The following is a 25,000-nucleotide window of genomic DNA, read 5'->3' as shown; positions in this document are numbered from 1 at the left end:
TTACATTTTTTTTAACTGTTAGCATTTCAGTTTGTCTTTGGCTCGTCAGCATTCACACAAAATTCCTTACCCAAATTGCATTTTCTAGTTATTTGGGGGGAAAAAACAAAAAAACATCTATATCTTGTACTCATTTTGAAGGTGAAAACGACCAAAAGTTTGGCCTCTGATAGTCAAAAAGCTGTCCTGGCTGCTCAGTACAACATGTGTGAAAGGACAATAATGTAAACCGCAGGTTCAAGTATCGGCCACAGTTTGACCCTGGAACGGATAAATTACCTTTTTTTTTTTTTTTTTTTTTTAAAACTCTGGAGTGTTCCTGGCAATACTCCGACCCGGCGATGGAACACGGAAGCAAACTCTTCGCCAGAAATAAAACGTTTGATTCCCCAAAAAGCCAAAGAGGAAGCATCTGCAGCGGCGCGACCTCGCCAAGAGAAACATGGCCTGACCACAACTCCATGTGAAGACTGGAAGGAGGAGGAGGTCCAAGAAGACCACAGAAACACACCATCATAAAGTGTAAGTGTGTTCTTGTATTTCTGCCCTTCTTGAGACGTGAAGAAGGGAAAGTATCTTCCATATGAGGAGGTGTGAACAAGTGATGACATACAATAACATTGCATCTAATAGACAATGTCTCATTTGTGGTGACATCCATCAAAAGTTTTTAAAAGGTTTTAAAAGTGCTCCCCCTCTGGTCAACATATGAAATAACAAGTGTGTGTAAGAAATTGAAATGCACCCCCTTTGGCCAAAATTAAATAAAAATGTAATAAATATGTATATAGAGACATACTGTAATAACTTGAAGTAAATAATGACGATTAAAAAACAATTACAAAAAAAAAAAAAAAGAACTAAAAGCAGTCTTTTTCTCACAATGTGTCTCATATTCTTTCTGTTTCTGTAATATTGCAATATTTTCTCGTAAAATGATTACCTTTTTATGTAAAATTATTACTTTTTAATGCAAAATGGTGACATTTGTCATATAAAATTCTGACTTTTATCACAATATTGCCCATTTTTTTGTTGTTCTTGTAAAATAGTGAATTTTTTTGAGTAAAATGATGACTTTTGTCATCATTTTGCCAAGTAAAATTCCAAGTATTATTATAATATTGCCAACATTTTAAAGTTTTCTTATAAAATTGGGAAACATTTCTCATATTCTTTCTGTTTCTGTAATATTGCAACATTTTCTTGTAAAATTATGACTTTTTTTTTAATGTAAAATTGTTACTTTTTAATACAAAATGGTGACATTTATCATATAAAATTCTGACTTTTATCGCAATATTACCCATTTTTTTGTTGTTCTAGTAAAATAGTGAAGTTTTTTGAGTAAAATGATGACTTTTGTCATCATTTTGCCAAGTAAAATTCCAAGTATTATTATAATATTGGCAACATTTTAAAGTTTTCTTATAAAATTGGGAACAATTTCTCATATTATTTCTGTTTCTGTAATATTGCAATATTTTCTCGTAAAATGATTACCTTTTCTTCATGTAAAATTGTTACTTTTTAATGCAAAAGGGTGAGATTTGTCATATAAAATTCTGACTTGTATAACAATATTGCCAAGTTTTTTGTTGTTCTTGTAAAATAGTGAAATTTTTTGAGTAAAATGATGACTTTTGTCATCATTTTGCCAAGTAAAATTCCCATTATTATTATAATATTGCCAACATGTTAAAGTTTTCTGATAAAATTGTGACTTTTGTCGAGTAAAATGACGACTCTTTTCATAAAATTGCCAAAATTGTAAGCTTTTCTTGTAAAATTGCGACTGTTATTGAGTAAAATTCCAACTTTTATCATAATATTGCACAAATGTTCAGTTTTTCTTGTCAAATTTTGACTTGCGTTGAGTAAATTGACGACTTTTATTATAATACTACCAACATTCTAAGTTTTTCTTGTGAAATTGTGACCTTTTTCTTGTGAAATTGTGACCTTTTTCTTGTGAAATTCCAACTAATTTTTCACAACAAGCTTTTTTATATGTGCATAGTATGTATATATTATTCATGTTGTAAATACGCTTCTTTATATATCTAGAAAGGCTGGTCCTAAAGAGGGAGGCGTTTTTCTGACTTTTATCACAATATTGCCCATTTTTTGGTGGTTTTTGTAAAATAGTGACATTTGTTGAGTAAAATTATGACTTTTGTCATCATTTTGCTGAGTAAAATTCATATTATTATTATAATATTGCCAACATGTCAAAATGTTCTCATAAAATTGTGACTTTTATTGAGTAAAACTACGACTCTTTTCATAAAATTTTACATTTTAAGCTTTTCTTGTAAAATTGCGACTGTTATTGAGTAAAATTCCAACTTTTATCATAATATTGCACAAATGTTCAGTTTTTCTTGTAACATTTTGACTTGCGTTGAGTAAAATGACGACTTTTATTATAATACTGCCAACATTCAAAGTTTTTCTTGTGAAATTGTGACCTTTTTCTTGTGAAATTGTGACCTTTTTCTTGTGAAATTCCAACTCATTTTTCACAACAAGCTTTTTTATATTTGCATAGTATGTATATATTATTCATGTTGTAAATACACTTCTTTATATATCTAGAAAGGCTGGTCCTAAAGAGGGAGGTCATTTTTCTCACGTCTCAAGAAGGTAACAAATACCAGAGTGTGTGTTCTTGTATTCCTACCCTTCTTGAGACGTGAAGAAGGGAAAGTATCTTCCATATGAGGAGGTGTGAACAAGTGATGACATACAATAACATTGCATCTAATAGACAATGTCTCATTCGTGGTGACATCCATCAAAAGTTTTAAAAAGGTTTTAAAAGTGCTCCCCCTCTGGTCAACATATGAAATAACAAGTGTGTGTAAGAAATTGAAATGCGCCCCCTTTGGCCAAAATTAAATAAAAATGTAATAAATATGTATATAGAGACATACTGTAATAACTTGAAGTAAATAATGAAGATTAAAAAACAATTACAAAAAAAAAAAAAAAAGAACTAAAAGCAGTCTTTTTCTCACAATGTGTCTCATATTCTTTCTGTTTCTGTAATATTGCAATATTTTCTCGTAAAATGATTACCTTTTTATGTAAAATTATTACTTTTTAATGCAAAATGGTGACATTTGTCATATAAAATTCTGACTTTTATCACAATATTGCCCATTTTTTTGTTGTTCTTGTAAAATAGTGAATTTTTTTGAGTAAAATTATGACTTTTGTCATCATTTTGCCGAGTAAAATTCCGAGTATTATTATAATATTGCCAACATTTTAAAGTTTTCTTATAAAATTGGGAACAATTTCTCATATTATTTCTGTTTCTGTAATATTGCAATATTTTCTCGTAAAATGATTACCTTTTCTTCATGTAAAATTGTTACTTTTTCATGCAAAAGGGTGAGATTTGTCATATAAAATTCTGACTTGTATAACAATATTGCCAAGTTTTTTGTTGTTCTTGTAAAATAGTGAAATTTTTTGAGTAAAATTATGACTTTTGTCATCATTTTGCCAAGTAAAATTCTCATTATTATTATAATATTGCCAACATGTTAAAGTTTTCTGATAAAATTGTGACTTTTGTCGAGTAAAATGACGACTCTTTTCATAAAATTGCCAAAATGTTAAGCTTTTCTTGTAAAATTGCGACTGTTATTGAGTAAAATTCCAACTTTTATCATAATATTGCACAAATGTTCAGTTTTTCTTGTCAAATTTTGACTTGCGTTGAGTAAATTGACGACTTTTATTATAATACTACCAACATTCTAAGTTTTTCTTGTGAAATTGTGACCTTTTTCTTGTGAAATTGTGACCTTTTTCTTGTGAAATTCCAACTAATTTTTCACAACAAGCTTTTTTATATGTGCATAGTATGTATATATTATTCATGTTGTAAATACACTTCTTTATATATCTAGAAAGGCTGGTCCTAAAGAGGGAGGCGTTTTTCTGACTTTTATCACAATATTGCCCATTTTTTTGTTGTTCTTGTAAAATAGTGACATTTTTTGAGTAAAATTATGACTTTTGTCATCATTTTGCTGAGTAAAATTCATATTATTATTATAATATTGCCAACATGTCAAAATGTTCTCATAAAATTGTGACTTTTATTGAGTAAAATTACGACTCTTTTCATAAAATTTTACATTTTAAGCTTTTCTTGTAAAATTGCGACTGTTATTGAGTAAAATTCCAACTTTTATCATAATATTGCACAAATGTTCAGTTTTTCTTGTAACATTTTGACTTGCGTTGAGTAAAATGACGACTTTTATTATAATACTGCCAACATTCTAAGTTTTTCTTGTGAAATTGTGACCTTTTTCTTGTGAAATTGTGACCTTTTTCTTGTGAAATTCCAACAAATTTTTCACAACAAGCTTTTTTATATGTGCATAGTATGTATATATTATTCATGTTGTAAATACACTTCTTTATATATCTAGAAAGGCTGGTCCTAAAGAGGGAGACGTTTTTCTGACTTTTATCACAATATTGCCCATTTTTTTGTTGTTCTAGTAAAATAGTGACCTTTTTTGAGTAAAATGATGACTTTTGTCATCATTTTGCCAAGTAAAATTCCAAGTATTATTATAATATTGCCAACATGTCAAAATGTTCTCATAAAATTGTGACTTTTATTGAGTAAAATTACGACTCTTTTCATAAAATTTTACATTTTAAGCTTTTCTTGTAAAATTGCGACTGTTATTGAGTAAAATTCCAACTTTTATCATAATATTGCACAAATGTTCAGTTTTTCTTGAAACATTTTGACTTGCGTTGAGTAAAATGACGACTTTTATTATAATACTGCCAACATTCTAAGTTTTTCTTGTGAAATTGTGACCTTTTTCTTGTGAAATTGTGACCTTTTTCTTGTGAAATTCCAACTCATTTTTCACAACAAGCTTTTTTATATTTGCATAGTATGTATATATTATTCATGTTGTAAATACACTTCTTTATATATCTAGAAAGGCTGGTCCTAAAGAGGGAGGTCATTTTTCTCACGTCTCAAGAAGGTAACAAATACCAGAGTGTGTGTTCTTGTATTCCTACCCTTCTTGAGACGTGAAGAAGGAAAAGTATCTTCCATATGAGGAGGTGTGAACAAGTGATGACATAAATCATGGTCCCAATAACATTGCATCTAATAGACAATGTCTCATTTGTGGTGACATCCGTCAAAAGTTTTTAAAAGGTTTTAAAAGTGCTCCCCCTCTGGTCAACATATGAAATAACAAGTGTGTGTAAGAAATGGAAATGCGCCCCCTTTGGCCAAAATTAAATAAAAACATAAATAAATATGTATATAGAGACATACTGTAATAACTTGAAGTAAATAATGAAGATTAAAAAACAATTACAAAAAGAAAAAAAAAATGAACTAAAAGCAGTCTTTTTCTCACAATGTGTCGACTTTTTTCTTATAAAATTGGGAACAATTTCTCATATTCTTTCTGTTTCTTTAATATTGCAATATTTTCTCGTAAAATGATTACCTTTTTATGTAAAATTATTACTTTTTAATGCAAAATGGTGACATTTATCATGTAAAATTCTGACTTTTATCACAATATTGCCCATTTTTTTGGTGGTTCTTGTAAAATAGTGAATTTGTTGAGTAAAATTATGACTTTTGTCATCATTTTGCTGAGTAAAATTCATATTATTATTATAATATTGCCAACATGTCAAAATGTTCTCATAAAATTGTGACTTTTATTGAGTAAAATGACGACTCTTTTCATAAAATTTTACATTTTAAGCTTTTCTTGTAAAATTGCGACTGTTATTGAGTAAAATTCCAACTTTTATCATAATATTGCACAAATGTTCAGTTTTTCTTGTAACATTTTGACTTGCGTTGAGTAAAATGACGACTTTTATTATAATACTGCCAACATTCTAAGTTTTTCTTGTGAAATTGTGACCTTTTTCTTGTGAAATTGTGACCTTTTTCTTGTGAAATTCCAACTCATTTTTCACAACAAGCTTTTTTATATGTGCATAGTATGTATATATTATTCATGTTGTAAATACACTTCTTTATATATCTAGAAAGGCTGGTCCTAAAGAGGGAGGTCATTTTTCTCACGTCTCAAGAAGGTAACAAATACCAGAGTGTGTGTTCTTGTATTCCTACCCTTCTTGAGACGTGAAGAAGGGAAAGTATCTTCCATACGAGGAGGTGTGAACGAGTGATGACGTACAATAACATTGCATCTAATAGACAATGTCTCATTTGTGGTGACATCCATCAAAAGTTTTTAAAAGGTTTTAAAAGTGCTCCCCCTCTGGTCAACATATGAAATAACAAGTGTGTGTAAGAAATGGAAATGCGCCCCCTTTGGCCAAAATTAAATAAAAACATAAATAAATATGTATATAGAGACATACTGTAATAACTTGAAGTAAATTATGAAGATTAAAAAACAATTACAAAAAAAAAAAAAAAAAGAACTAAAAGCAGTCTTTTTCTCACAATGTGTCGACTTTTTTCTTATAAAATTGGGAACAATTTCTCATATTCTTTCTGTTTCTGTAATATTGCAATATTTTCCTCGTACAATTATAACTTTTTTTTATGTAAAGTTATTACTTTTTAATACAAAATGGTGACATTTGCCATATAAAATTCGGACTTTTATCGCAATATTACCCATTTTTTTGTTGTTCTAGTAAAATAGTGAAGTTTTTTGAGTAAAATGATGACTTTTGTCATCATTTTGCCAAGTAAAATTCCAAGTATTATTATGATATTGCCAACATTTTAAAGTTTTCTTATAAAATTGTGACTTTTGTCGAGTTAAGTTACGACTCTTTTCATAAAATTGCCAAAATGTCAAGCTTTTCTTGTAAAATTGTGACTGTTATTGAGTAAAATTCCAACTTTTATCATAATATTGCACAAATGTTCAGTTTTTCTTGTAACATTTTGACTTGCGCTGCGTAAAATGACGACTTTTATTATAACACTGCCAACATTCTAAGTTTTTCTTGTGAAATTGTGACCTTTTTCTTGTGAAATTCCAACTCATTTTTCACAACAAGCTTTTTTATATGTGCATAGTATGTATATATTATTCATGTTGTAAATACACTTCTTTATATATCTAGAAAGGCTGGTCCTAAAGAGGGAGGCGTTTTTCTGACTTTTATCACAATATTGCCCATTTTTTTGTTGTTCTTTGCAATTTCTCATATTCTTTCTGTTTCTGTAATATTGCAACATTTTCTCGTAAAATTATGACGTTTTTTATGTAAAATTGTTACTTTTTAATGCAAAATGGTGACATTTGTCATATAAAATTTTGACTTGTATAACAATATTGCCAAGTTTTTTGTTGTTCTTGTAAAATAGTGACCTTTTTTGAGTAAAATGATGACTTTTGTCATCATTTTGCTGAGTAAAATTCATTTTATTATTATAATATTGCCAACATGTTAAAATTTTCTCATAAAATTGTGACTTTTATTGAGTAAAATGACGACTCTTTTCATAAAATTGCCAAAATGTTAAGCTTTTCTTGTAAAATTGCAACTGTTATTGAGTAAAATTCCAACTTTTATCATAATATTGCACAAATGTTCAGTTTTTCTTGTAACATTTTGACTTGCGCTGCGTAAAATGACGACTTTTATTATAATACTGCCAACATTCTCAGTTTTTCTTGTGAAATTGTGACCTTTTTCTTGTGAAATTCCAACTCATTTTTCACAACAAGCTTTTTTATATGTGCATAGTATGTATATATTATTCATGTTGTAAATACACTTCTTTATATATCTAGAAAGGCTGGTCCTAAAGAGGGAGGCGTTTTTCTGACTTTTATCACAATATTGCCCATTTTTTTGTTGTTCTTGTAAAACAGTGAAATTTTTGAGTAAAATTATGAATTTTGTCATAATTTTGCAGAGTAAAATTCAGATTATTATTATAATATTGCCAAAATGTTAATGTTTTCTGATAAAATTGTGACTTTTGTCGAGTAAAATGACGACTCTTTTCATAAAATTGCCAACATTTTAAGCTTTTCTTGTAAAATTGCGACTGTTATTGAGTAAAATTCCAACTTTTATCATAATATTGCACAAATGTTCAGTTTTTCTTGTCAAATGTTGACTTGCGTTGAGTAAAATGACGACTTTTATTATAATACTGCCAACAGTCTCAGTTTTTCTTGTGAAATTGTGACCTTTTTCTTGTGAAATTCCAACTCATTTTTCACAACAAGCTTTTTTATATGTGCATAGTATGTATATATTATTCATGTTGTAAATACACTTCTTTATATATCTAGAAAGGCTGGTCCTAAAGAGGGAGGTCATTTTTCTCACGTCTCAAGAAGGTAACAAATACCAGAGTGTGTGTTCTTGTATTCCTACCCTTCTTGAGACGTGAAGAAGGAAAAGTAACTTCCATATGAGGAGGTGTGAACAAGTGATGACATAAATCATGGTCCCAATAACATTGCATCTAATAGACAATGTCTCATTTGTGGTGACATCTGTCAAAAATGAGGGTGGTCCCAAAAAGGAGGGATTTTTCACGTTGACTGTGTGTCGCTTTTAAAAGTGCTGCCCCTCTGGTCAACATATGAAATAACAAGTGTGTGTAAGAAATGGAAATGCGCCCCCTTTGGCCAAAATTAAATAAAAACATAAATAAATATGTATATAGAGACATACTGTAATAACTTGAAGTAAATAATGAAGATTAAAAAACAATTACAAAAAAAAAAAAAAAAGAACTAAAAGCAGTCTTTTTCTCACAATGTGTCGACTTTTTTCTTATAAAATTGGGAACAATTTCTCATATTCTTTCTGTTTCTGTAATATTGCAATATTTTCCTCGTAAAATTATAACTTTTTTTATGTAAAGTTATTACTTTTTATTGCAAAATGGTGACATTTGCCATATAAAATTCTGACTTTTATCGCAATATTGCCCATTTTTTTGTTGTTCTAGTAAAATAGTGAAGTTTTTTGAGTAAAATGATGACTTTTGTCATCATTTTGCCAAGTAAAATTCCAAGTATTATTATAATATTGCCAACATTTTAAAATGTTCTTATAAAATTGGGAACAATTTCTCATATTCTTTCTGTTTCTGTAATATTGCAACATTTTCTCGTAAAATTATGACGTTTTTTATGTAAAATTGTTACTTTTTAATGCAAAAGGGTGACATTTGCCATATAAAATTCTGACTTTTATCGCAATATTGCCCATTTTTTGTTGTTCTAGTAAAATAGTGAAGTTTTTTGAGTAAAATGATGACTTTTGTCATCATTTTGCCAAGTAAAATTCCAAGTATTATTATAATATTGCCAACATTTTAAAATGTTCTTATAAAATTGGGAACAATTTCTCATATTCTTTCTGTTTCTGTAATATTGCAACATTTTCTCATAAAATTATGATGTTTTCTTTATGTAAAATTGTTACTTTTTAATGCAAAATGGTGACATTTGTCATATAAAATTCTGACTTGTATCACAATATTGCCAAGTTTTTTGTTGTTCTTGTAAAATAGTGACATTTTTTGAGTAAAATTATGACTTTTGTCATCATTTTGCCAAGTAACGTTCCCATTATTATTATAATATTGCCAAAATGTTAAAGTTTTCTTATAAAATTGTAACTTTTGTCGAGTAAAATGACGACTCTTTTCATAAAATTGCTAAAATGTTAAGCTTTTCTTGTAAAATTGCGACTGTTATTGAGTAAAATTCCAACTTTTATCATAATATTGCACAAATGTTCAGTTGTTCTTGTCAAATTTTGACTTGCGTTGAGTAAAATGACGACTTTTATTATAATACTGCAAACATTCTAAGTTTTTCTTGTGAAATTGTGACCTTTTTCTTGTGAAATTGTGACCTTTTTATTGTGAAATTGTGATTTTTTTCTTGTGAAATTCCAACTCATTTTTCACAACAAGCTTTTTTATATGTGCATAGTATGTATATATTATTCATGTTGTAAATACACTTCTTTATATATCTAGAAAGGCCGGTCCTAAAGAGGGAGGCGTTTTTCTGACTTTTATCACAATATTGCCAATTTTTCTGTTGTTCTTGTAAAACAGTGACATTTTTGAGTAAAATTATGAATTTTGTCATAATTTTGCCAAGTAAAATTCCCATTATTATTATAATATTGCCAACATGTTAAAGTTTTCTGATAAAATTGTGACTTTTGTCGAGTAAAATGACGACTCTTTTCATAAAATTGCCAAAATTGTAAGCTTTTCTTGTAAAATTGCGACTGTTATTGAGTAAAATTCCAACTTTTATCATAATATTGCACAAATGTTCAGTTTTTCTTGTAACATTTTGACTTGCGTTGAGTAAAATGACGACTTTTATTATAATACTGCCAACATTCTAAGTTTTTCTTGTGAAATTGTGACCTTTTTCTTGTGAAATTGTGACCTTTTTCTTGTGAAATTCCAACTCATTTTTCACAACAAGCTTTTTTATATTTGCATAGTATGCATATATTATTCATGTTGTAAATACACTTCTTTATATATCTAGAAAGGCTGGTCCTAAAGAGGGAGGTCATTTTTCTCACGTCTCAAGAAGGTAACAAATACCAGAGTGTGTGTTCTTGTATTCCTACCCTTCTTGAGACGTGAAGAAGGAAAAGTATCTTCCATATGAGGAGGTGTGAACAAGTGATGACGTACAATAACATTGCATCTAATAGACAATGTCTCATTTGTGGTGACATCCATCAAAAGTTTTTAAAAGGTTTTAAAAGTGCTCCCCCTCTGGTCAACATATGAAATAACAAGTGTGTGTAAGAAATGGAAATGCGCCCCCTTTGGCCAAAATTTATTAAAAACATAAATAAATATGTATATAGAGACATACTGTAATAACTTGAAGTAAATAATGAAGATTAAAAAACAATTACAAAAAGAAAAAAAAAATGAACTAAAAGCAGTCTTTTTCTCACAATGTGTCGACTTTTTTCTTATAAAATTGGGAACAATTTCTCATATTCGTTCTGTTTCTGTAATATTGCAATATTTTCCTCGTAAAATTATAACTTTTTTGTATGTAAAGTTATTACTTTTTAATACAAAATGGTGACATTTGCCATATAAAATTCTGACTTTTATCGCAATATTACCCATTTTTTTGTTGTTCTAGTAAAATAGTGAAGTTTTTTGAGTAAAATTATGACTTTTGTCATAATTTTCCAAAGTAAAATTCCAAGTATTATTATAATATTGCCAACATTTTAAAGTTTTCTTATAAAATTGTGACTTTTGTCGAGTTAAGTTATGACTCTTTTCATAAAATTGCCAAAATGTTAAGCTTTTCTTGTAAAATTGCGACTGTTATTGAGTAAAATTCCAACTTTTATCATAATATTGCACAAATGTTCAGTTTTTCTTGTCAAATTTTGACTTGCGTTGAGTAAAATGACGACTTTTATTATAATACTGCCAACATTCTAAGTTTTTCTTGTGAAATTGTGACCTTTTTCTTGTGAAATTGTGACCTTTTTCTTCTGAAATTCCAACTAATTTTTCACAACAAGCTTTTTTATATTTGCATAGTATGTATATATTATTCATGTTGTAAATACACTTCTTTATATATCTAGAAAGGCTGGTCCTAAAGAGGGAGGCGTTTTTCTGACTTTTATCACAATATTGCCCATTTTTTTGTTGTTCTTGTAAAATAGTGACATTTTTTGAGTAAAATTATGACTTTTGTCATCATTTTGCTGAGTAAAATTAAATGATAAATAAATAAATGATAAATGGGTTGTACTTGTATAGCGCTTTTCTACCTTCAAGGTACTCAAAGCGCTTTGACACTACTTCCACATTTACCCATTCACACACACATTCACACACTGATGGAGGGAGCTGCCATGCAAGGCGCTAACCAGCACCCATCAGGAGCAAGGGTGAAGTGTCTTGCTCAGGACACAACGGACATGACGAGGTTGGTACTAGGTGGGGATTGAACCAGGGACCCTCGGGTCGCGCACGGCCATTCTTCCACTGCGCCACGCCGTCCCTCATTCATATTATTATTATAATATTGCCAACATGTCAAAATGTTCTCATAAAATTGTGACTTTTATTGAGTAAAATTACGACTCTTTTCATAAAATTTTACATTTTAAGCTTTTCTTGTAAAATTGTGACTGTTATTGAGTAAAATTCCAACTTTTATCATAATATTGCACAAATGTTCAGTTTTTCTTGTCAAATGTTGACTTGCGTTGAGTAAAATGACGACTTTTATTATAATACTGCCAACATTCTAAGTTTTTCTTGTGAAATTGTGACCTTGTCTTGTGAAATTCCAACAAATTTTTCATAACAAGGTTTTTAATATTTGCATAGTATGTATATATTATTCATGTTGTAAATACACTTCTTTATATATCTAGAAAGGCTGGTCCTAAAGAGGGAGGCGTTTTTCTGACTTTTATCACAATATTGCCAATTTTTTTGTTGTTCTTGTAAAACAGTGACATTTTGAGTAAAATTATGAATTTTGTCATAATTTTGCAGAGTAAAATTCCGATTATTATTATAATATTGCCAAAATGTTAAAGTTTTCTGATAAAATTGTGACTTTTGTCGGGTAAAATGACGACTCTTTTCATAAAATTGCCCAAACGTTAAGCTTTTCTTGTGAAATTGCGACTGTTTTTGAGTAAAATTCCAACTTTTATCATAATATTGCACAAATGTAACATTTTTCTTGTAAAATTTTGACTTGACAACTTTTATTATAATACTGCCAAAATTCTAAGTTTTCTTGTGAAATTGTGACCTTTTTCTTGTGAAATTCCAACTTAATGTTCACAACAAGCTTTTTTTTATATGTGCATAGTATGTATATATTATTCATGTTGTAAATACACTTCTTTATATATCTAGAAAGGCTGGTCCTAAAGAGGGAGGCATTTTTCTCAAGCCTCAAGAAATAACAAATACAAGTGTGTGTGTGTGTGTGTGTGTGTGTGTGTGTGTGTGTGTGTGTGCGTGTGTGTGCAGAGGACTTTCACCAGCCTAGAAAAGTCAGCTTGACGACGAAAGCTCTTCAGAAGAAAAAAGTAGAAAGAGTAAATGACATTTTAAAGACAGCAGTGCATTAACTTTAGTCACTGAAAAGGTCTGTTCCAGGGTCAAACCTCTTTTTTTCTTTTTTTAAACCCTTTTTGTCTCAAAGTTTGATATAATGCGGCCGTTAGAGGGGGGGGGGGGGGGGTGTTTGGTGGTAGCAGGGGGTGTATATTGTAGCGTCCCGGAAGAGTTAGTGCTGCAAAGGATTCTGGGTATTTGTTCTGTTGTGTTTATGTTGTGTTACGGTGCGGATGTTCTCCCGAAATGTGTTTGTCATTCTTGTTTGGTGTGGGTTCACAGTGTGGCGCATATTTCTAACATTGTTAAAGTTGTTTACACGGGCACCCTCAGTGTGACCTGTATCGCTGTTGATCAAGTATGCCTTGCATTCCCGCGTGTGTTCATACAGAAGCCGCACATATAAGTTATCACAAAACTTTGTGTTACATTGAGTTCAGCTCGCCCGGCAAGAAGACAAAATCTGTCTTTGAACCTACCAAGAAGAAGGCTTGTAAAACTCCACTGTGTAGGATGGGAAGCAACATGAAGGTGTTATGTTTCTTTCGTGTATTGTAATCAACAGAAATATATTGTCTTGACCCGAGATCTACAAAGCGAAGAGGAAGCAGGACCTGACTCCCCTCCAGGGACCTTTTCTTTGAACTGTTTTAACCAAAGCCGATGGCTTTTTACGACCCCCGTCCCTTAGAAACAGCTGTTGCCATGTAATCAGGGAAAGTCCAAATAAAAGAGGAGGCGTAAAATCTTTCGCCAGAGCGTGATGAGACTGTGCAAGAGTACAGTCCAGACGTCTCTCCTCAATTGAGCCAAATGTAATTCTGTCTCTGTTTAATTCCTTGCTTCTTGTCTTGTTTAATAGATGTCATCAGTGTTTGAACCTGACGGGTAGAGTGGCCGTGCCAGCAACGTGAGGGTTCCAGGTTCGATCCCAGCTTCTGCCACCCTAGTCACTGCCGTTGTGTCCTTGGGCAAGACACTTTACCCACCTGCTCCCAGTGCCACCAAACTGGTTTAAATGTAACAAAAGGCCATTATTAAGGCGTTCGATCCTACTAGAGGCGGAAAATATCCCTCTATCACGTCAAACTACCGCCCGCATGAGCGGAAGTGGGGATTATTTCAAAATAAAACACCAGAAAGACAAAATCATTTCAAACAAAGGCTTTTGCGACTTGTGTCCATTCAAAAGTCCATAGAGAATATTGCTAATTTAGCATGTCCTCGAACGCCGTCAACACGACCGATTTACACCCGTATTAATTAAACCCCTCTATTATTTAAATCGATATCATAGCCGAACATCTTTCCCGAAAATATAGTGTCTAAAAATATTGATTCCTTCATAGTTTTTGCCCATTTATTGTGGTTTTTTTGTACTTTTTCAATTAACGCCCAAGCAGCAAAGCAGTTCTGAATTGGCTTCGCCACAATAGGACATGCCAACACACTTGACATGTGGCCGGTACAGCTCGGTTGGTAGAGCAGCCGTGCCAGCAACTTGAGGGTTCCAGGTTCGATCCCCGCTTCCGCCATCCTAGTCACTGCCGTCGAGTCCTTGGGCAAGAGCTCCCAGTGCCACCCACACTGCTTTAAATTGTAACTTAGATATTGGGTTTCACTATGTAAAGCGCTTTGAGTCACTAGAGAAAAAGCGCTATATAAATATAATTCACTTCACTTCGTTGGATAATGAAGGTTGCCTCAGCTCAAAGCCTGAGCCCCGACATTAATGAACTAGCATCCTAATGAACTGGCTTGGGCACATCAGATTTGATCAGTGTGTTGCAAACTGAGCAGTTTAAAGTCCTGGTTGGTCGGTTTACTCATTGTTATTTTATTTTCAAATGTATTAGCCTGTGGAAAAAGTTAATGTTGATATTTACCTCAGAAGGCTGCAAATAGAAAAAAAATTGTATTTGATATGCCATTGATATTTTTGAATTATTATTATTATTATTATTTGAAACTGGATTTTGCATGTCACTATAAAGTTATATAAGCCTTGCTTGTTCAATATTCAATGCAAAACTTGTTTGGGTCCCTATTAAAAGGTTCATTTGTTCACTTTTAAATTTTGGCCCACTTTGTATTTGAGTTTGACATCCCTGTTCTAGAGATTGCGTGAGAAAAGACCTTATTTTGTACCTTTTTCCTTTCGAAAAAAATGTATTTTCCGAACTACAGAGCGCACCTATAAGCCACACCCACTAAATTTTAGAAATAACTATTATCTTATCATTTATTAGCAACATCGGAGTATAAGTGGCAGATATATATGTCGTGAAATGAGTTATCTACACAGAAATATTTATTTACATACCTTAATTGTTTCCTAACAGTGTCTGTAACAGGGCAGTAAAACGGCTGATCAAACAAAACAGCGCAAGCTAGCTCTCCAATCAGCTAAACAGACTCAAATTTACTGAGGGATTTGTGAAAGTGAAACGATACAAAAAGAATGTCGTAAGTTAATAATACTAACAGACACTCGTAAACGTGTTAGCATGCTAGCTAATGCTAACGACGCTGGCTTGATTACATTACGAAAGCACGTCACAATACAAATTAGTCACAATACGAAGGTCCTCGCTCTGTATTCACTATATATCTGCCCTGCCAATTGGCTGCCAGGGTGTGTTTTGGAAAGGCCCGGGTGGGGTAGCACCTGTGTTGGGGTTACACAAAGTTAAGTGTGTGTGTGTGTGTGTAAGGGAGGGGGGTGGCGGGGGGCTTTCAGGGCGTGTTTGTCCTCGCCCTTCATCAGACCAATGAAAGCTCCTCATTCTCTGCGGGACCTGGGAGTTCAGGGATGGCATATTTACCAAACACACCCACACTCCACCGACCTGCAGACTCAGCTCTGTTATGTTCTTGTGCTCCTACCCTTCTTGAGACATGAAGAAGGACACGTATCTTCCATATGAGGAGGTGCGAACAAGTTAGGACCGAAATCATGGTCCCAATAACATTGCATCTAATAGAGAGCCAAATACTAGAGTCCGTGAACATTGCATCTAATAGAGAGCCAAATACTAGAGTCCGTGAACATTGCATCTAATAGAGAGCCAAATACTAGAGTCCGTGAACATTGCATCTAATAGAGAGCCAAATACTAGAGTCCGTGAACATTGCTCCAAAGTCTGTTTTGTTGTTGTTCATTTAATGTGCGTACAAAAGTAAACATTGAAAGGCGTCAAAATGAGGGTGGTGCCAAAAAGAAGGGATTTTTTCCACATTTACTGTGTGTCGCTTTTAAAAGTGCTCCCTCTCTGGTCAACATATGAAATAACAAGTGTGTGTAGGGAATTGAAATGTGCCCCATTTGGCCAAATTTTATGAAAAAAATAAAATAAAAAAATAAATATGTATATAGAGACATACTGTAATAACTTGAAGTAAATAATGAAGATTAAAAAACAATTAAAACCAAACCAAAAAATTTAACTAAAAGTAGTCTTTTTCTCACAATGTGTCGACTTTTTTCTTATAAAATTGGGAACAATTTCTCATATTCTTTCTGTTTCTGTAATATTGCAATATTTTCTCGTAAAATGATTACCTTTTTATGTAAAATTATTACTTTTTAATGCAAAATGGTGACATTTGTCATATAAAATTCTGACTTTTATCACAATATTGCCCTTTTTTTTTGTTGTTCTTGTAAAATAGTGAATTTTTTTGAGTAGATTTATGACTTTTGTCATCATTTTGCCGAGTAAAATTCCGATTATTATTATAATATTGCCAAAATGTTAAAGTTTTCTTATAAAATTGTGACTTTTGTCGAGTTAAGTTACGACTCTTTTCATAAAATTGCCAAAATGTCAAGCTTTTCTTGTAAAATTGCGACTGTTATTGAGTAAAATTCCAACTTTTATCATAATATTGCACAAATGTTCAGTTTTTCTTGTAACATTTTGACTTGCGTTGCGTAAAATGACGACTTTTATTATAATACTGCCAACATTCTAAGTTTTTCTTGTGAAATTGTGACCTTTTTCTTGTGAAATTCCAACTAATTTTTCACAACAAGCTTTTTTATATGTGCATAGTATGTATATATTATTCATGTTGTAAATACACTTCTTTATATATCTAGAAAGGCTGGTCCTAAAGAGGGAGGCGTTTTTCTGACTTTTATCACAATATTGCCCATTTTTTTGTTGTTCTTGTAAAACAGTGACATTTTTGAGTAAAATTCTGAATTTTGTCATAATTTTGCAGAGTAAAATTCAGATTATTATTATAATATTGCCAAAATGTTAAAGTTTTCTGATAAAATTGTGACTTTTGTAGAGTAAAATGACAACTCTTTTCATAAAATTGCCCAAACGTTAAGCTTTTCTTGTGAAATTGAGACTGTTATTGAGTAAAATTCCAACTTTTATCATAATATTGCACAAATGTTCAGTTTTTTTGTAAAATTATGACTTGCGTTGAGTAAAATGACGACTTTTATTATAATACTGCCAACATTCTCAGTTTTTCTTGTGAAATTGTGACCTTTTTCTTGTGAAATTCCAACAAATTTTTCACAACAAGCTTTTTTATATGTGCATAGTATGTATATATTATTCATGTTGTAAATACACTTCTTTATATATCTAGAAAGGCTGGTCCTAAAGAGGGAGGCATTTTTCTGACTTTTATCACAATATTGCCCATTTTTTTGTTGTTCTTATAAAATAGTGAATTTTTTTGAGTAAAATTATGACTTTTGTCATCATTTTTCCGAGTAAAATTCCGATTATCATTATAATATTGCCAAAATGTTAAAGTTTTCTTATAAAATTGTGACTTTTGTTGAGTTAAATGACGACTCTTTTCATAAAATTGCCAAAATGTTAAGCTTTTCTTGTAAAATTGCGACTGTTATTGAGTGAAATTCCAACTTTTATCATAACATTGCACAAATGTTCAGTTTTTTTGTAAAATGTTGACTTGCGTTGAATAAAATTATGACTTTTATTATAATACTGCCAAAATTCTAAGTTTTTTTGTGGAAATGTGACCTTTTTATTGTAAAATTGCGACTGTTATTGAGTGAAATTCCAACTTTTATCATAATATTGCACAAATGTTCAGTTTTTCTTGTAACATTTTGACTTGCGTTGCGTAAAATGACGACTTTTATTATAATACTGCCAACATTCTCAGTTTTTCTTGTGAAATTGTGACCTTTTTCTTGTGAAATTCCAACAAATTTTTCACAACAAGCTTTTTTATATGTGCATAGTATGTATATATTATTCATGTTGTAAATACACTTCATTATATATCTAGAAAGGCTGGTCCTAAAGAGGGAGGCGTTTTTCAGACTTTTATCACAATATTGCCCATTTTTTTGTTGTTCTTGTAAAACAATGACATTTTTGAGTAAAATCATGACTTTTGTCATCATTATGCCGAGTAAAATTCCGATTATTATTATAATATTGCCAAAATGTTAAAGTTTTCTTATAAAATTGTGACTTTTGTCGAGTTAAATTACGACTCTTTTCATAAAATTGCCAAAATGTTAAGCTTTTCTTGTAAAATTGCGACTGTTATTGAGTGAAATTCCAACTTTTATCATAATATTGCACAAATGTTCAGTTTTTCTTGTCAAATTTTGACTTGCGTTGAGTAAATTGACGACTTTTATTATAATACTGCCAACATTCTAAGTTTTTCTTGTGAAATTGTGACCTTTTTCTTGTGAAATTGTGACCTTTTTCTTGTGAAATTCCAACAAATTTTTCACAAGCTTTTTTATATGTGCATAGTATGTATATATTATTCATGTTGTAAATACACTTCTTTATACATCTAGAAAGGCTGGTCCTAAAGAGGGAGGCGTTTTTCTGACTTTTATCACAATATTGCCCATTTTTTTGTTGTTCTTGTAAAACAGTGACATTTTTGAGTAAAATTATGAATTTTGTCATAATTTTGCAGAGTAAAATTCAGATTATTATTATAATATTGCCAAAATGTTAAAGTTTTCTGATAAAATTGTGACTTTTGTAGAGTAAAATGACAACTCTTTTCATAAAATTGCCCAAACGTTAAGCTTTTCTTGTGAAATTGCGACTGTTATTGAGTAACATTCCAACTTTTATCATAATATTGCACAAATGTTCAGTTTTTCTTGTAACATTTTGACTTGCGTTGCGTAAAATGACGACTTTTATTATAATACTGCCAACATTCTCAGTTTTTCTTGTGAAATTGTGACCTTTTTCTTGTGAAATTCCAACTCATTTTTCACAACAAGCTTTTTTATATTTGCATAGTATGTATATATTATTCATGTTGTAAATACACTTCTTTATATATTTAGAAAGGCTGGTCCTAAAGCGGGAGGCGTTTTTCTGACTTTTATCACAATATTGCCCATTTTTTTGTTGTTCTTGTTAAATAGTGAATTTTTTTTTGAGTAAAATTATGACTTTTGTCATCATTTTGCTGAGTAAAATCCCGATTATTATTATGATATTGCCAAAATGTTAAAGTTTTCTTATAAAATTGTGACTTTTGTCGAGTTAAATTACGACTCTTTTCATAAAATTGCCAAAATGTTAAGCTTTTCTTGTAAAATTGCGACTGTTATTGAGTAAAATTCCAACTTTTATCATAATATTGCACAATTGTTCCTTTTTTCTTGTAAAATTATGACTTGCGTTGAGTAAAATGACGACTTTTATTATAATACTGCCAACATTCTCAGTTTTTCTTGTGAAATTGTGACCTTTTTCTTGTGAAATTCCAACTCATTTTTCACAACAAGCTTTTTTATATGTGCATAGTATGTATATATTATTCATGTTGTAAATACACTTCTTTATATATCTAGAAAGGCTGGTCCTAAAGAGGGAGGCGTTTTTCTGACTTTTATCACAATATTGCCCATTTTTTTGTTGTTCTTGTAAAATAGTGAATTTTTTTGAGTAAAATTATGACTTTTGTCATCATTTAGCCGAGTAAAATTCCGATTATTATTATAATATTGCCAAAATGTTAAAGTTTTCTTATAAAATAGTGACTTTTATCGAGTTAAATGACGACTCTTTTCATAAAATTGCCAAAATGTTAAGCTTTTCTTGTAAAATTGCGACTGTTATTGAGTGAAATTCCAACTTTTATCATAATATTGCACAAATGTTCAGTTTTTCTTGCAACCTTTTGACTTGCGTTGCGTAAAATGACGACTTTTATTATAATACTGCCAACATTCTCAGTTTTTCTTGTGAAATTGTGACCTTTTTCTTGTGAAATTCCAACTCATTTTTCACAACAAGCTTTTTTATATGTGCATAGTATGTATATATTATTCATGTTGTAAATACACTTCTTTATATATCTAGAAAGGCTGGTCCTAAAGAGGGAGGCGTTTTTCTGACTTTTATCACAATATTGCCCATTTTTTTGTTGTTCTTGTTAAATAGTGAATTTTCTTTGAGTAAAATTATGACTTTTGTCATCATTTTGCCGAGTAAAATTCCGATTATTATTATGATATTGCCAAAATGTTAAAGTTTTCTTATAAAATTGTGACTTTTGTCGAGTTAAATTACGACTCTTTTCATAAAATTGCCAAATTGTTAAGCTTTTCTTGTAAAATTGCGACTGTTATTGAGTAAAATTCCAACTTTTATCATAATATTGCACAATTGTTCCTTTTTTCTTGTAACATTTTGACTTGCGTTGAGTAAAATGACGACTTTTATTATAATACTGCCAACATTCTCAGTTTTTCTTGTGAAATTGTCACCTTTTTCTTGTGAAATTGTGACCTTTTTCTTGTGAAATTCCAACTCATTTTTCACAACAAGCTTTTTTATATTTGCATAGTATGTATATATTATTCATGTTGTAAATACACTTCTTTATATATCTAGAAAGGCTGGTCCTAAAGAGGGAGGCGTTTTTCTGACTTTTATCACAATATTGCCCATTTTTTTGTTGTTCTTGTAAAATAGTGAATTTATTTTTAGTAAAATTATGACCTTTGTCATCATTTTGCCGAGTAAAATTCCGATTATCATTATAATATTGCCAAAATGTTAAAGTTTTCTGATAAAATTGTGACTTTTGTCGAGTAAAATGACGACTCTTTTCATAAAATTGCCAAAATGTCAAGCTTTTCTTGTAAAATTGTGACTGTTATTGAGTGAAATTCCAACTTTTATCATAATATTGCACAAATGTTCAGTTTTTCTTGTAACATTTTGACTTGCGTTGCGTAAAATGATGACTTTTATTATAATACTGCCAACATTCTAAGTTTTTCTTGTGAAATTGTGACCTTTTTCTTGTGAAATTCCAACAAATTTTTCACAACAAGCTTTTTTATATGTGCATAGTATGTATATATTATTCATGTTGTAAATACACTTCTTTATATATCTAGAAAGGCTGGTCCTAAAGAGGGAGGCGTTCTTCTGACTTTTATCACAATATTGCCCATTTTTTTGTTGTTCCTGTTAAATAGTGAATTTTTTTTGAGTAAAATTATGACTTTTGTCATCATTTTGCCGAGTAAAATTCCGATTATTATTATGATATTGCCAAAATGTTAAAGTTTTCTTATAAAATTGTGACTTTTGTCGAGTTAAATTACGACTCTTTTCATAAAATTGCCAAAATGTTAAGCTTTTCTTGTAAAATTGCGACTGTTATTGAGTGAAATTCCAACTTTTATCATAATATTGCACAAATGTTCCGTTTTTCTTGTCAAATTTTGACTTGCGTTGAGTAAATTGACGACTTTTATTATAATACTACCAACATTCTAAGTTTTTCTTGTGAAATTGTGACCTTTTTCTTGTGAAATTGTGACCTTTTTCTTGTGAAATTCCAACACATTTTCACAACAAGCTTTTTTATATGTGCATAGTATGTATATATTATTCACGTTGTAAATACACTTCTTTATATATCTAGAAAGGCTGGTCCTAAAGAGGGAGGCGTTTTTCTGACTTTTATCACAATGTTGCCCATTTTTCTGTTGTTCTTGTAAAATAGTGAATTTTTTTGAGTAAAATTATGACTTTTGTCATCATTTTGCAGAGTAAAATTCCGATTATTATTATAATATTGCCAAAATTTCAAAGTTTTCTTATAAAATTGTGACTTTTGTCGAGTTAAATGACGACTCTTTTCATAAAATTGCCAAAATGTCAAGCTTTTCTTGTAAACTTGCGACTGTTATTGAGTGAAATTCCAACTTTTATCATAATATTGCACAAATGTTCAGTTTTTCTTGTCAAATTTTGACTTGCGTTGAGTAAATTGACGACTTTTATTATAATACTACCAACATTCTAAGTTTTTCTTGTGAAATTGTGACCTTTTTCTTGTGAAATTGTGACCTTTTTCTTGTGAAATTCCAACAAATTTTTCACAACAAGCTTTTTTATATGTGCATAGTATGTATATATTATTCATGTTGTAAATACACTTCTTTATATATCTAGAAAGGCTGGTCCTAAAGAGGGAGGCATTTTTCTGACTTTTATCACAATATTGCCCATTTTTTTGTTGTTCTTGTTAAATAGTGAATTTTTTTTGAGTAAAATTATGACTTTTGTCATCATTTTGCCGAGTAAAATTCCGATTATTATTATAATATTGCCAAAATGTTAAAGTTTTCTTATAAAATTGTGACTTTTGTCGAGTTAAATTACGACTCTTTTCATAAAATTGCCATAATGTTGAGCTTTTCTTGTAAAATTGCGACTGTTATTGAGTAAAATTCCAACTTTTATCATAATATTGCACAAATGTTCAGTTTTTCTTGTAACATTTTGACTTGCGTTGCGTAAAATGACGACTTTTATTATAATACTGCCAACATTCTCAGTTTTTCTTGTGAAATTGTGACCTTTTTCTTGTGAAATTCCAACAAATTTTTCACAACAAGCTTTTTTATATGTGCATAGTATGTATATATTATTCATGTTGTAAATACACTTCTTTATATATCTAGAAAGGCTGGTCCTAAAGAGGGAGGCGTTTTTCTGACTTTTATCACAATATTGCCCATTTTTTTGTTGTTCTTGTAAAATAGTGACATTTTTTGAGTAAAATTATGACTTTTGTCGTCATTTTGCCGAGTAAAATTTCGATTATTATTATAATATTGCCAAAATGTTAAAGTTTTCTTATAAAATTGTGACTTTTGTCGAGTTAAATGACGACTCTTTTCATAAAATCGCCAAAATGTTAAGCTTTTCTTGTAAAATTGCGACTGTTATTGAGTGAAATTCCAACTTTTATCATAATATTGCACAAATGTTCAGTTTTTCTTGTAACATTTTGACTTGCGTTGCGTAAAATGACGACTTTTATTATAATACTGCCAACATTCTCAGTTTTTCTTGTGAAATTGTGACCTTTTTCTTGTGAAATTCCAACAAATTTTTCACAACAAGCTTTTTTATATGTGCATAGTATGTATATATTATTCATGTTGTAAATACACTTCTTTATATATCTAGAAAGGCTGGTCCTAAAGAGGGAGGCATTTTTCTGACTTTTATCACAATATTGCCCATTTTTTTGTTGTTCTTGTTAAATAGTGAAGTTTTTTTGAGTAAAATTATGACTTTTGTCATCATTTTGCCGAGTAAAATTCCGATTATTATTATGATATTGCCAAAATGTTAAAGTTTTCTTATAAAATTGTGACTTTTGTCGAGTTAAATTACGACTCTTTTCATAAAATTGCCAAAATGTTAAGCTTTTCTTGTAAAATTGCGACTGTTATTGAGTAAAATTCCAACTTTTATCATAATATTGCACAATTGTTCCTTTTTTCTTGTAAAATTATGACTTGTGTTGAGTAAAATGACGACTTTTATTATAATACTGCCAACATTCTCAGTTTTTCTTGTGAAATTGTGACCTTTTCCTTGTGAAATTGTGACCTTTTTCTTGTGAAATTCCAACTCATTTTTCACAACAAGCTTTTTTATATTTGCATAGTATGTATATATTATTAAATTGCCCAAACGTTAAGCTTTTCTTGTGAAATTGCGACTGTTATTGAGTAAAATTCCAACTTTTATCATAATATTGCACAAATGTTAAATTTTTCTTGTAAAATATTGACTTGACAACTTTTATTATAATACTGCCAAAATTTTAAGTTTTCTTGTGAAATTCCAACTAATTTTCCCTAACAAGCTTTTTTATATATGCATAGTATGTATATATTATTCATGTTGTAAATACACTTCTTTATATATCTAGAAAGGCTGGTCCTAAAGAGGGAGGCGTTTTTCTCAGGTCTCAAGAATGTAACAAATACAAGTGTGTGTGTGTGTGTGTGTGTGTGTCTGAAATGTCGTCCCCCACCCTGCATAACTTCCCACACAAACAATATTATTTTTAAGCACACTCAGCATTATTTTATGACCTCCGCCAAGCACAAAAATGCAGATTTTAATCGCTGTTATCTTATTTTGCGCAAAAAAAGTTGATTTTAGTGAATATCTGGACAAAGGTGCATCTATTTACTTAACACTTTTCTGAATCCAGGGATGAATTATATATCGCGATTTAGATTTTTGTTGTGCATCCCTAGTTATTAGTTGTTTATTTTCAGCTTTTTAAAAAATTAAATTCTTACATTTTTAAAGTTTTTTTCCTGACTAAATGTGCCACGCCTTGCACACCCCCCGCTTTTACCCCCACCCGGGTGCCCCGCCCCGCCCCAAAGTCAACAAGCCCGATGATTTGGCCCGGGCCCAGAGTGCAGAGCGGTGCGGGGACCGACACGTGCACCAGTGAGCATGAATGGACCAGCCAGCCGAGCGTTGCAGACACCTGGAGCTCCGACCCGCCGGGGGGCGCGGGGGGCGGGGGGGAGAGACC

General features: G+C 30.8%; 1 protein-coding gene across 1 annotated transcript in view; it reads right to left on the bottom strand.

Annotated features, from left to right (window-relative positions):
* The window catches only part of afg2a (AFG2 AAA ATPase homolog A), a 274,689-nt gene that overhangs the window by 9,679 nt on the left and 240,010 nt on the right, over positions 1 to 25,000 (bottom strand). The window lies entirely within an intron of this gene.

This window comes from Nerophis lumbriciformis, linkage group LG16, assembly GCF_033978685.3.
Source record: "Nerophis lumbriciformis linkage group LG16, RoL_Nlum_v2.1, whole genome shotgun sequence".
Lineage (NCBI taxonomy): Eukaryota > Metazoa > Chordata > Actinopteri > Syngnathiformes > Syngnathidae > Nerophis > Nerophis lumbriciformis.
The sequence above is the reverse complement of the archived record's forward strand: the minus strand, read 5'-3'. Positions and strand labels throughout refer to the sequence as shown.